General features: G+C 41.0%; 1 protein-coding gene across 1 annotated transcript in view; it reads right to left on the reverse strand.

Moving 5' to 3' along the window:
• st3gal8 (ST3 beta-galactoside alpha-2,3-sialyltransferase 8) overlaps positions 1-13475 on the reverse strand; it is a 47283-nt gene extending 33808 nt beyond the window's left edge. The window contains exon 1 of the mRNA XM_014165892.3: positions 13333-13475. The gene's annotated coding sequence lies outside the window, so the exon portion shown is untranslated. The remainder of the gene's footprint in view (positions 1-13332) is intronic.
• Positions 13476-13972: the final 497 nt, after the last annotated feature.

Consider the following 13972-nt stretch of genomic DNA (forward strand, 5'->3'; position numbering starts at 1 on the left):
TGCGCCTGATTTTGAAATGACATTGTTGGGCTTCGGTCTGGATCTGTCTAGACTTGGAAGCAATACACAATTGAAATCTCTGCCCAGTATCAAGTGATGAGAGTTAAGGTCGGGAAGTGCTGCAGTGAGGTCAGAAAAAAATTCTGCGTCATCCCAATTAGGACCATAGAGGTTAGCCAGAATGACCTGTGTGCTAAACAATTTCCCCATCACTATAATATATCTGCCATTAGTATCTGAAATTACTTTGGAGGAGACAAACGGGTGACTTTTCTGATAAGGATGGTTGCCCCTCAGGCCTTAGCATCAACGTTGGTATGAAATATTTGGTCTACCCGTCCTCTCTTTAGTTTATCATGGTTGCTGGACCGGAGGTGGGTCTCTTGGAGAAAAACAATGTCCGGACTTAAAGACTTAAGATGAGCAAACACTTGGCTACACTACCATAATTCCTTTTAAGTTCCAGCTGACAAAGCAAGTGGAGCCTAGAGTAGGTGAATTAGGCATAGTCATAGTAATTAGAAATGAATGTTAGTACAATCACATGGTCAGTGTGCTGAAAGGTCAGAGTAATAACATACAAAGAAAAAACAGCTTAAAAACAACAAAATACCCAGAAGAAAACCATGGAACCCTATGCTGGCCTTCCCCCTGTTGGAAGGCTGCATCTACCTCTCCTAGACTACAGCAAAATACTACCATGTTAAACTGAACCTTAGTAGTACTCTTTTCAGGGTGAACATAATCAAGTTTACACATAGCGAAGGGATTCAGGAGGGAATCACCTCAGTTCTCCAATGTATCTTATGCAATAGGTATATTTGAAGGATAGTTAAACAATATACAAAAAAGGAGGTACACTACCGGTCAAAGGTTTTAGAACACGTACTCATACAAGGGTTTTCTTTACTTTTACTATTTTCTACATTGTAGAATAATAGTGAAGACGTCACAACTATGAAATGACACATATGGAATCATGTAGTAGGCAAAAAAGTGTTAAACAAATCCAAATATATTTTATATTTGAGATTCTTCAAATAGACACCCTTTTTAGGTTACTACAGAATTCCATATGTGTTATTTCATAGTTTTGATGTCTTCAGTATTATTCTACAATGTAGAAAATAGTAAAATAAAAAAAAACCTTGAATGAGTAGGTGTTCTAAAACGTTTGACCGGTAGTGTGTATGCTTTGTTGTGTTAGCAAAGGCTAGCGCAGGGGCAGAGTAAGGGCCTACAATGGCTAGTTATTCGTATGTCCTCCATGTGGATGTAGATGCGCAATGGGTGACTTGCTCTTCCAGTGTCACCACTTTGTCGGAGTAAGTATTTGCGCCGCCTTCCAGGCTATTCAGACAGGTGTCATGTTTCACCAAGTGGTCTTTAACGGAGTCGATCTTTGTGTTGACCTCGGTGGCGAGAATGGCGAGAACTCCACCTAAGCCAGCAGTCTGTTCAGACTTAATGATAGCCACCATTACCTTGGCTAGGTCGGGGGGATCAGAGTCAGTGTCCAGTGAGCCCGAGGCTTTGTTAGAGGCCTGCTCTTTTGTGACTCGTGGCCGTGGTTGTTTGGACATTTTACAATGAAAAGGCAAAAAATGACAGAAAAAAACTGCAAATTAGTAAATTGGGTTTGATTCCAAATGAAATGCTACAAAATTAACACTGTAGGGGAGGTGTTGGTCAAGTATTAGTAGTAAATTGTTTGCCCTGGACAGGAGCACTGAGAAAATGCGTCTTCACATGTTGCTGCTCACCAGCGCCCCCTGGCTGTGGGTGTTTGCATTAGAAAGACACAGAGAAGAGCCAACCAGTAACAGCATAGCCCCTTCATTATCGACGCATTGTGCAGACAACATAAAAGAGTCATTCCAGACTTTGAAGTCAGGAGGACTTCTAGAGTTAGGTGTTAGCCAGACTAGTGATTAACTACGATGTCTGGCTACAACATAACACAATCTGAAGTCATATGGGGCAGAGTCTCAAAAGCATTAGAAACAGCATTGGGTGTAGATACGGAGGGAATGTGGATCTGAGCAAGTGTGATGTCATACATTTTTGTGGATCTGTATGTAAATGTTAAGTTGTCTATTGTTTTTGTCAATGTATGTTTTTATTTGTCCCAACAACAAAAAAAGTTAAATAAAAAATTACAAGAAAAGTAATTGTTGGCTTTATTACAGACTGCTCGGGACTTTTTAAACCCGGACTGTATGTGGAAACTCACTGATAACTGGATCGTGGTCTTCAAGGACAAAAAACGTTGTTTCGCCAGCCCAGAGAGAAGTAGGTCCAAGATCTTCTCTTCAAAGTGCAGGTATAGTTTGAAATGGCCCTGCTGGTGGAGCCTCGGATGTTTATTTATTTTTAGCCTGAAACAGTCAAGTTATTCACTAAACATTCTTCTCTCCAGATTCACAAGGTGACATCATTTTAAGACTCTGCCAGTGGTCCTCCCAATACCAGTCTACAAGATTGGCAAGAAGGCATAGAAGTTGTTTAGCTCGTCTGGTAGGCTCGTGTCACTGGGCGGCTCTTGGCTGTGCTTCCCTTTGTGCTCTGTAATGGTTTGCAAGCCCTGCCATTCGATCTTAGTCCTGTATTGACAGTTTGCGAGGGAGAGCTTTGTACGTGTCTCTGTGTGTGGAGTAAAGATGGTCTAGCATTTTTTTCCCCACTAGTTGCACATTTAACATGCTGATAGAAATTTGGTAAAACAGATTCAAGTTTCCCTGCATTAAAGTCCCCAGGCACTAGGAGCGCCGCCTCTGGATGAGCGTTTACCTGTTTGCCTATCGCTGTATACAGCTCATTGAGTGCGGTCTTAGTGCCAGCATCGGTCTGTGGTGGTATGTAGACAGCTACGAAAAATACACATGAAAACTCTTTAGGTAGATAGTGTAGTCTACAGCTTATCATGAGATCCTCTACCTCAGGCGAGCAAAACCTCAAGACTTCCTTAGATATCATGCACCAGCTGTTGTTTACATATATGCATAGTCCGCCACCCCTTGTCTTACCAGACGCTGCCATTCTATCCTGCTGATACAGCATATAACCAGCCAGCTGTATGTTGATAATGTCGTCATTCAGTCACGACTCCGTGAAGCATAAGATATTACAGTTTTTAATGTCCCGTTGGTAGTTTAATCTTCCTCGTAGGTCGTCGATTTTATTTTCCAATGATTGCACGTTAGCTAGTAGAATTCTCAGAAGGCAGCTTGACCTCCATCCTCCTTTTCTCCATCGTCTCTTCATGCAAATTACAGGGATTTGGGCCTGTTCCCGGGAAAGCAGTATGTCGTTCACGTCGGGCTCGTCGGACCCGTTAAATGAAAAAAAAGCTTCTGCCAGTTCGTGGTAAGTAATCGCTGTTCTGATGTCCAGAAGTTATTTTCGGTCATAAGAGACATAGCAGCAACATTATATACAAAATAAGTAAAAAAATAAGTTACAAACATCACAAAAAAATGAACATCAAAACACAATTGGTTAGGAGCACGTAAAACGTCAGCCATCTTCTCCGGCTCTGTCGAATCAATAAGTTATCACTTGGCTCATGTAAATAATTCTGTAGTTGTCCCTTTAAACATCCTGTTCACATTTCTCTCATGTAAATGTTACAGCTACATAAAAAGATTAAACAATTTATTTTGGAAATATCCAGTCTTTGCTATTTTCTTCATTACCATGCTGATGATTTCAAGTTGTATTGGATTTCTTTTTTGTCTGTTAAAGACTTCGAGTCCATGTTGTTTAGTATATTTGCTACATTTAGTGTGTTGAATTTTTTTTCTGAAGTAAGTTCATTTAAAGTTATGTGATTTGATTTATGTAAATTCATTTAAATGTTGTTTAACACACAATAACCAAAAAAGGTATATATTCATACTGAGTTTGCAGCAAACAGAATGTTCGTAACAAGTTTCCCAGAATTGTTTGCCAGAAGTTCACAACTTGCCTGAAATTTACCACAACATTTTGCCACAAAACTAATTTGCATGTGAAAATATGCGGCAAATTGGACGAAGGTTTTTTTGGTAAGGGTTGTTATGATTCTCAATGTTCAAATAGCTAGCAATAATGACAAGAATCTGCCATGTGGGGAATCGTAGGTGGCTCGTTTCAGCGTGTTGTATCTTGTTATTGATACCATGTCTTGTTTTGAGGTGTTTTGACTGATGTCATGTCAATGCTAATTCAGCTGAAATTCGCCTGTTAGCTAACCAACAACTGTAACGATGTATTTGAGAGACAAGTGCTCATTGTGAAAATGTATTTGTTTTCAATAAACATTGAGACTAAATATAGTTTTCATGTTGTCCACAGTCTAAGCTAACCCCGTCTGTTTTGCCCATAGTTGCGCACTCTTTTGATGCTAAACAACCAACCCGTGTATGGAGAATGGTGTTATTTCTATCGGAAAATAATCCAAAGTAAATATTGTTCCACTTGGAACCGATAGGTTGCACAACCTTATTCATAATTTCATCACGAGTAAAGGTGGTGGAATTCTGAGGGAATTTAGTCAAGGTCAGAATACGGCGTATCTGTAGACACACACCTTAATTTGTTTGATATTCACCCCAAACGAATAGCGGGTGAAGAGCATGCTATTCTCATGCTTAAGTTCAAGGTCAGAATACGCATAGAAAGTATTCACACCCCTTGAATTTTTCCAAATTTTGTTGTGTTGCAGCCTGAATTTAAAATTGATTAAATGTTGATAAAAAAAATTCACTGGCCTACACACAATACCCCATAATATCAAAGTGGAATTATATTTTTCGAAATGTTTACAAATGAATTAAACCTGAAAAGCTGAAATATCTTGAGTCAATAACTATTTAACTCCTTTGTTATGACAAGAGTAAATAATTCAGGAGACATTTTTTGCAAAACAAGTTGCATCGACGCCCTCTGTGTGCAATAATAGTGATTATCATGATTTTTTAATGGCTACCTCATCTCTGTACCACACACATACAATTATCTGTAAAGTCCCTAAGTTGAGCAGTGAATTTCAAACACAGATTCAACCACAAATACCAGGGAGGTTTTCCAATGCTTCACATAGAAGGGCACCTATTGGTCGATGGGTAAAATACAAAAAAGTAGACATTGAATATCGCTTTGAGCAGGGTGAAGTTATTAATTACACTTTGGATGGTGTATCTTTACACCCAGTCACTACAAAGATACAGGCGTCCTTCCTAACTCAGTTGCCGTAGAGGAAGGAAACCACTCAGGGATTTCACCGTGAGGCCAATGGTGACTTTTAAACAATTTGCAACAAGGCACTAAAATAATACTGCAAAACATGTGTCAAAGGAATTATCTTTTTATCCTGAATACAATGTGTTATGTTTTTTGGAAAATCCAATAAGGACATTACTGAGTACCACTCTCCAGCTTTTCAAGCATAGTGGTGGCTGCATCATGTTATGGGTATGCTTGTAATTGTTAAGGACTGGTAAGCTTTTCAGGATAGAAAAATAAATGAAATGGAGCTAAGCACAGGCAAAATCCTAGAGGAAAACCTGGTTCAGTCTGCTTTTCAACGGTGAATGTTCCTGAGTGGCCGAGTTACAGTTTTGACTTAAATCTACTTGACAATCTATGGCAAGACCTGAAAAGTATTGTCTAGCAATGATCAACAACATTTTTGACAGAGCTTGAAAATAATAAGTGGCAAATGTTACACAATCAAGGTGTGGAAAGCACTTAGTCTTACCCAGAAAGACTCACAGCTGTAATCACTGTCAATGGGGCTTCTACAAAGTATTGACTCAGGGATGTGAATACTTCTGTAAATGTATTATTTCTGTATTTAATTTTCAATACATTGGCATGTTCTTATTGTCATTATAGGGTATTGTGTGTAGAAGGGTGAGAAAAAAAATATTTAATCAATTTTGAATTCATGCTGTAACACAACAACATGTGGAATAAGTCAAGGTGTATGAATACTTTCTGAAGGCACTGTATCCCAGTTTGCTTTCAGAATTTAGAACCATGGAAAGTGAGGTCATTTCCTGCCATATTCAGTTGTCAGTCCAAGTGCAATACTTTCTTGGCAGGCCTTCTCCAAATGTTTTTGAGGTCACACAGCCGTAATGTAGGATGGGCCCTTCGGGTTACTGGAAATAGTGATCTATAAATCAGCAGGCAAAGGACATCAAAACCTAATGATGCTTATCTCCTTGCTTAGCTTCCTTCCTGTGTCTGGTTTGTGTAGTGCCCAGATAACAATCCACTAAATGTAGAGGTACTGTTCTAAGTGCAAGGGTTACCCAAAATGAATTAGCTTGACGTTAATTTGAAAGATAAATTGACTGCATAGAGAAGTACACCAGGCCTTGTCTGACCAATACATCTTCTCTGTAATGAAGTACCATGCCATACAGTTTGGGGCACATAGGGGTTTGTATTACATTTTTGGGATATCATATACTGTTGTCTTTGTTTAACTTTGGATTTGCATACAGCTGTTACACACTGTTGAACAGGATGTTTTCTATCTGATGAACTGTGCTTTCTCACAGCTTTATAATTAGAAAGAAACGTGTAAATCAGCTAGAAAGATGTGTCGGCATCGATTAATTGTCTCTGGCCCCCTCCCAGTTAGGGGGAGTGATGAGCTCTACAGCAGAGTCTCACAACTCAATCGCTGGTTGAAAACTGTTTTCTGCCCCTCCCAAAAGATAGAATTTGTAGATAATTGGCCCTCTTTCTGGGACTCACCCACAAACAGGACCAAGCCTGGCCTGTTGAGGAGTGACGGACTCCATCCTAGCTGGAGGGGTGCTCTCATCTTATCTACGAACATAGACAGGGCTCTAACTCCTCTAGCTCCACAATGAAATAGGGTGCAGGCCAGGCAGCAGGCTGTTAGCCAGCCTGCCAGTTTAGTGGAGTCTGCCACTAGCACAGTCAGCGTAGTCAGCTCAGCTTCCCCATTGAGACCGTGTCTGTGCCTCGATCTAGGTTGGGCAAAATTTAAAATGGCGGTGTTCGCTTTAGCAATCTCACTAGTAAAAAGACCTCCTCCATTCCTGCCATTATTGAAAGAGATTGTGATACCTCACATCTCAAAATTGGGTTACTTAATGTTAGATCCCTCACTTCCAAGGCAGTTATAGTCAATGAACTAATCACTGATAATAATCTTGATGTGATTGGCCTGACTGAAACATGGCTTAAGCCTGATGAATTTACTGTGTTAAATGAGGCCTCACCCCCTGGTTACATTAGTGACCATACCCCCCGTGCATCCGGCAAAGGCGGAGGTGTTGCTAACATTTACGATAGCAAATTTCAATTTACAAAAAAAAAAACAATGACGTTTTCGTCTTTTGAGCTTCTAGTCATGAAATCTATGCAGCCTACTCACTCACTTTTTATAGCTACTGTTTACAGGCCTCCTGGGCCATATGCAGTGTTCCTCACTGAGTTCCCTGAATTCCTATCGGATCTTGTAGTCATAGCAGATAATATTCTAATTTTTGGTGACTTTAACATTCACATGGAAAAGTCCACAGACCCACTCCAAAAGGCTTTCGGAGCCATCATCGACTCAGTGGGTTTTGTCCAACATGTCTCTGGACCTACTCACTGCCACAGTCATACTCTGGACCTAGTTTTGTCCCATGGAATAAATGTTGTGGATCTTAATGTTTTTCCTCATAATCCTGGACTATCGGACCACCATTTTATTACGTTTGCAATTGCAACAAATAATCTGCTCAGACCCCAACCAAGGAGCATTAAAAGTCGTGCTATAAATTCTCAGACAACCCAAAGATTCCTTGATGCCCTTCCAGACTGCCTCTGCCTACCCAAGGACGTCAGAGGACAAAAATCAGTTAACCACCTAACCGAGGAACTCAATTTAACCTTGCGCAATACCCTAGATGCAGTTGCACCCCTAAAAACAAAAAACATCTGTCATAAGAAACTAGCTCCCTGGTATACATAAAATACACAAGCTCTGAAGCAAGCTTCCAGAAAATTGGAACGGAAATGGCGCCACACCAAACTGGAAGTCTTCCGACTAGCTTGGAAAGACAGTACCGTGCAGTATCGAAGAGCCCTCACTGCTGCTCGATCATCCTATTTTTCCAACTTAATTGAGGAAAATAAGAACAATCCGAAATTTCTTTTTGATACTGTCGCAAAGCTAACTAAAAAGCAGCCTTCGCAAATGGAGGATGCCTTTCACTTCAGCAGTAATAAATTTATGAACTTCTTTGAGGAAAAGATCATGATCATTAGAAAGCAAATTACAGACTCCTCTTTAAATCTGGGTATTCCTCCAAAGCTCCATTGTCCTGAGTCTACACAACTCTGCCAGGACCTAGGATCAAGGGAGATACTAAAGTGTTTTAGTACTATATCTCTTGACACAATGATGAAAATAATCATGGCCTCCAAACCCTCAAGCTGCATACTGGACCCTATTCCAACTAAACTACTGAAAGAGCTGCTTCCTGTGCTTGGCCCTCCTATGTTGAACATAATAAACGGCTCTCTATCCACCGGATGTGTACCAAGCTCACTAAAAGTGGCAGTAATAAAGCCTCTCTTGAAAAAGCCGAATCTTGATCCAGAAATTATAAAAAACTATCGGCCTATATCGAATCTTCCATTCCTCTCAAAAATTTTAGAAAAAGCTGTTGCACAGCAACTCACTGCCTTCCTGAAGACAGACAATGTATACGAAACGCTTCAGTCTGGTTTTAGACCCATCATAGCACTGAGACTGCACTTGTGAAGGTGGTAAATGACCTTTTAATGACGTCAGACCGAGGCTCTGCATCTGTCCTCGTGCTCCTAGATCTTAGTGCCGCTTTTGATACCATCGATCACCACATTCTTTTGGAGAGATTGGAAACCCAAATTGGTCTACATGGACAAGTTCTGGCCTGGTTTAGATCTTATCTGTCGGAAAGATATCAGTTTGTCTCTGTGAATGGTTTGTCCTCTGACAAATCAATTGTAAATTTCGGTGTTCCTCAAGGTTCCGTTTTAGGACCACTATTGTTTTCACTATATATTTTACCTCTTGGATGTCATTCGAAAACATAATGTTAAATTTCACTGCACGACACACAGCTGTACATTTCAATGAAACATGGTGAAGCCCCAAAATTGCCCTCGCTAGAAGCCTGTGTTTCAGACATAAAGAAGTGGATGGCTGCAAACTTTCTACTTTTAAACTCGGACAAAACAGAGATGCTTGTTCTAGGTCCCAAGAAACAAAGATCTTCTGTTGAATCTGACAATTAATCTGGATGGTTGTACAGTCGTCTCAAATAAAACTGTGAAGGACCTCGGCGTTACTCTGGACCCTGATCTCTCTTTTGAAGAACATATCAAGACTGTTTCAAGGACAGCTTTTTTCCATCTACGTAACATTGCAAAAATCATAAACGTTCTGTCCAAAAATGACGCAGAAAAATTAATCCATGCTTTTGTTACTTCTAGGCTGGACTACTGCAATGCTCTACTTTCCGGCTACCCGGATAAAGCACTAAATAAACTTCAGTTAGTGCTAAATACGGCTGCTAGAATCCTGACTAGAACCAAAAAAATGTATCATATTACTCCAGTGCTAGCCTCCCTACACTGGCTTCCTGTTAAGGCAAGGGCTGATTTCAAGGTTTTACTGCTAACCTACAAAGCATTACATGGGCTTGCTCCTACCTATCTTTCCGATTTGGTCCTGCCGTACATACCTACACGTACGCTACGGTCACAAGACGCAGGCCTCCTAATTGTCCCTAGAATTTCTAAGCAAACGGCTGAAGGTAGGGCTTTCTCCTATAGAGCTCCATTTTTATGGAATGGTCTGCCTACCAATGTGAGAGACGCAGACTCAGTCTCAACCTTTAAGTCTTTACTGAAGACTTATCTCTTCAGTAGGTCCTATGATTAAGTATAGTCTGGCCCAGGAGTGTGAAGGTGAACGGAAAGGCTGGAGCAATGAACCGCCCTTGCTGTCTCTGCCTTGCCGGTTCCCCTCTTTCCACTGGGATTCTCTGCCTCTAACCCTTTTACAGGGGCTGAGTCACTGGCTTACTGGTGTTCTTCCATGCCGTCCATGGGAGGGGTGCGTCACTTGAGTGGGTTGAGTCACTGACGTGGTCTTCCTGTCAGGGTTGGCGCCCCCCCTTGGGTTGTGCCATGGCGGAGATCGTTGTGGGCTATACTCGGCCTTGTCTTAGGACGGTAAGTTGGTGGTTGGAGACATCCCTCTAGTGGTGTGGGGGCTATGCTTTGGCAAAGTGGGTGGGGTTATATCCTGCCTGTTTGGCCCTGTCCGGGGGTATCATCGGATGGGGCCACAGTGTCTTCTGATCCCTCCTGTCTCAGCCTCCAGTATTTATGCTGCAGTAGTTTATGTGTCGGGGGGCTAGGGTCAGTCTGTTACATCTGGAGTATTTCTCTTGTCTTATCCGGTGTCCTGTGTGAATTTAAATATGCTCTCTCTAATTCTCTCTTTCTCTCTTTCTGTCTTTCTCTCGGAGGACCTGAGCCCTAGGACCATGCCTCAGGACTACCTGGTATGATGACTCCTTGCTGTCCCCAGTCCACCTGGCCGTGCTGCTGCTCCAGTTTCAACTGTTCTGCCTGCGGCTATGGAACCCTGACCTGTTCACCGGACGTGCTTGTTGCACCCTCGACAACTACTATGATCATTATTATTTGACCATGCTGGTCATTTATGAAAATTTTAACATTTTAACATCTTGACCATGTTCTGTTATAATATCCACCCTGCACAGCCAGAAGAGGACTGGCCACCCCTCATAGCCTGGTTCCTCTCTAGGTTTCTTCCTAGGTTTTTGGCCTTTCTAGGGAGTTTTTCCTAGGGAGTTTTTCCTAGCCACCGTGCTTCTTTCACATGCTTTGCTTGCTGTTTGGGGTTTTAGGCTGGGTTTCTGTACAGCACTTTGAGATATCAGCTGATGTACGAAGGGCTATATAAAAATAAATTTGATTGATTTGATTGATTGATTGATCTAATAGAGCTCAGATGCCACAAGCATTTCCTTTTTGCTGTCCAAATTATATTTTTGGACCCCTGCCCTTTCACTTTGTTCTCTTAAAACAAAGAAAGACCCATTTTACGATTGGATGGGACACTTTGAAAACGTTAAAATTACAGTTGAAGTCAGAAGTTTACATACATCTTAGCCAACTACATTTAAACTCAGTTTTTCACAATTCCTGACATTTAATCCTGGTAAAAAAATCCCCTGTCTTAGGTCAGTTAGGATCACCACTTTATTTTAAGAATGTGAAATGTCAGAATAATAGGAGAGAATGATTTATTTCAGCTTTTATTTCTTTCATCACATTCACAGTGGGTCAGAAGTTTACATACAGTCAATTAGTATTTCGTAGCACTGCCTTTAAATTGTTTAACTTGGGTAAAATGTTTTGTGTAGCCTTCCACAAGCTTCCCACAATAAGTTCGGTGAATTTTGGCCCATTCCTCCTGACAGAGCTGGTGTAACCGAGTCAGGTTTGTAGGCCTCCTTGCTCGCACACGCTTTTTCAGTTCTGCCCACACATTTTCTATAGGATTGAGGTCAGGGCTTTGTGATGGCCACTCCAATACCTTGACTTTGTTGTCCTTAAGCCATTTTGCCACAACTTTAGAAGTATGCTTGGGGTCATTGTCCATTTGGAAGACCCATTTGCGACCAAGCTTTAACTTCCTGACTGATGTCTTGAGATGTTGCTTCAATATATTCACACAATTTTCCTGCCTCATGATGCCATCTATTTTGTGAAGTGCACCAGTCCCTCCTGCAGCAAGGCACCCCCACAACATGATGCTGCCACCCCCGGGATTCACAGTTGGGATGGTGTTCTTCGGCTTACAAGCCTCCCCCTTTTTCCTCCAAACATAACGATGGTCATTATGGCCAAACAGTTCTATTTTTGTTTCATCAGACCAGAGGACATTTCTCCAAAAAGTACGATCTTTGTCCCCATGTGCATTTGCAAACCGTTTTTTTATGGCAGTTTTGGAGCAGCGGCTTCTTCTTTGCTGAGCGGCCTTTCAAGTTGTCGATATAGGACTCGTTTTACTGTGGATATAGATAGATTTGCACCTGTTTCCTCCAGCATCTTCACAAGGTCCTTTGCTGTTGTTCTGGGATTGATTTGCACTTTTCGCACCAAAGTACGTTCATCTCTAGGAGACAGAACGCGTCTCCTTCCTGAGCGGTATGGTGGCTGCGTGGTTCCATGGTGTTTATACTTGCGTACTATTGTTTGTACAGATGAACGTGGTACCTTCAGGCGTTTGGAAATTGCTCCCAATGATGAACCAGACTTGTGGAGGTCTACCATTTTTTTTCTGAGGTCTTCGCTGATTTCTTTTGATTTTCCCAAGATGTCAAGCAAAGAGGCACAGAGTTTGAAGGTAGGCCTTGAAATTCATCCACAGGTACACCTCCAATTTACTCAAATAATGTCAATTAGTTGATCAGAAGTTTCTAAAGCCATGACATCATTTTCTGGAGTTTTCCAAGCTGTTTAAAGGCACAGTCAACTTTGTGGATGTAAACTTTTGACCCACTGGAATTGTGATACAGTGAATTATAAGTGAAATAATCTGTCTGGAAACAATTGTTGGAAAAATTACTTGTGTCATGCACAAAGTAGATGTCCTAACCGACTTGCCAAAACTATAGTTTGTTAACAAGACATTTTTGGAGTGGTTTTAAAACGAGTTTTAATGACTCCAACCAAAGTGTATGTAAACTTCCGACTTCAACTGTAGATAAATGACTACCTAGGGATAACACTGTTATGTGGCGTCCACACTTGGCACCTGTTTTGATTGACAATGATATAGTGAACGAATATGATGATAATCATTGTCCATTTTCTATGTCGAGTAACTTAGTCACACAGTCCAAATAAGTCCTAATAATATTCAGCATATTACAATCAAAATGCCAGCTTCACCATAATAGAAATGGAAATGGTTGAGAATGCACCATCTAATAGAGATTTTGTCTTTGCCCCTTGGCAAGAAATAGCAGCTGGACCAAAACCTCTGTGTACTTCTTTAATGAAACTTTGGGTGGTTTGGCTGCTATTTCCAAGAAGAAAGCAACACACAGGAAATGACTCACGTTCAAAATTCACAGACATGCTTTTTAGTCAGTTTTTCTGAGTGAGAGAGAGAGAATGTGAAAGTATGACTAATTCTAATCAACTTGAATATATGTATAGAATGTCAAAAGAAAGAAAAATAACTGCTCTTTTAGTTTGAGAATGAGAGAAAAAGAGAGACATGGTTACCTTGTTTGATGCCTGATAATGGGAGTCCTGGCTGTAGCTCCAGTCTGGCTGTATATCCTTGCGCTGTAGGGGAGTGTAATCTGCACAAAATGGTTTAGATTATGACGTGAGGGGGCATGTCAGTATGTGAGGCTCTTTTTTCTTCACAAGGAGGTGGAGCAGAGCATTTTTTGTCTACTTCAGTTCACTTTCAAAAGACTAATGCACTTTCCAGTCCCAAGCTTCATTCATACCTAGTTGTAATATGTGTCCTGTGTCCTGATCCTGTCCACATTCTAATCATTCCCACATTTTCAGACATGCGTCTACTCATGGTATTAAAATGTGTCTCTTATCTGTCCATTGTGTCCACATTGTGACCAGATTTCCTGGTCCCTCCCTGTACGCAAATCATTTGACAGGTATTCTTTCAAAATAATATTTATTTTGACACATATTGATGCCATAAATTAATGGTTCCACCTGTCAATGATTTTAGAGGGCGGAATTATGATTTAAATGGTTTTACTGTCCAGATCCGTCTACACTTGTAAGATATCCAGACAAAGTGTGCCTGACTACCTCCAGAGGTGGGCAGGAAGAACTGATCACAATCAGATCACAATTTGTCTTTTGATTGTCTACACCTGTCTAAAAATGT

The sequence above is a fragment of the Salmo salar genome, chromosome 22, assembly GCF_965601325.2.
Source record: "Salmo salar chromosome 22, fSalSal1, whole genome shotgun sequence".
NCBI lineage: Eukaryota > Metazoa > Chordata > Actinopteri > Salmoniformes > Salmonidae > Salmo > Salmo salar.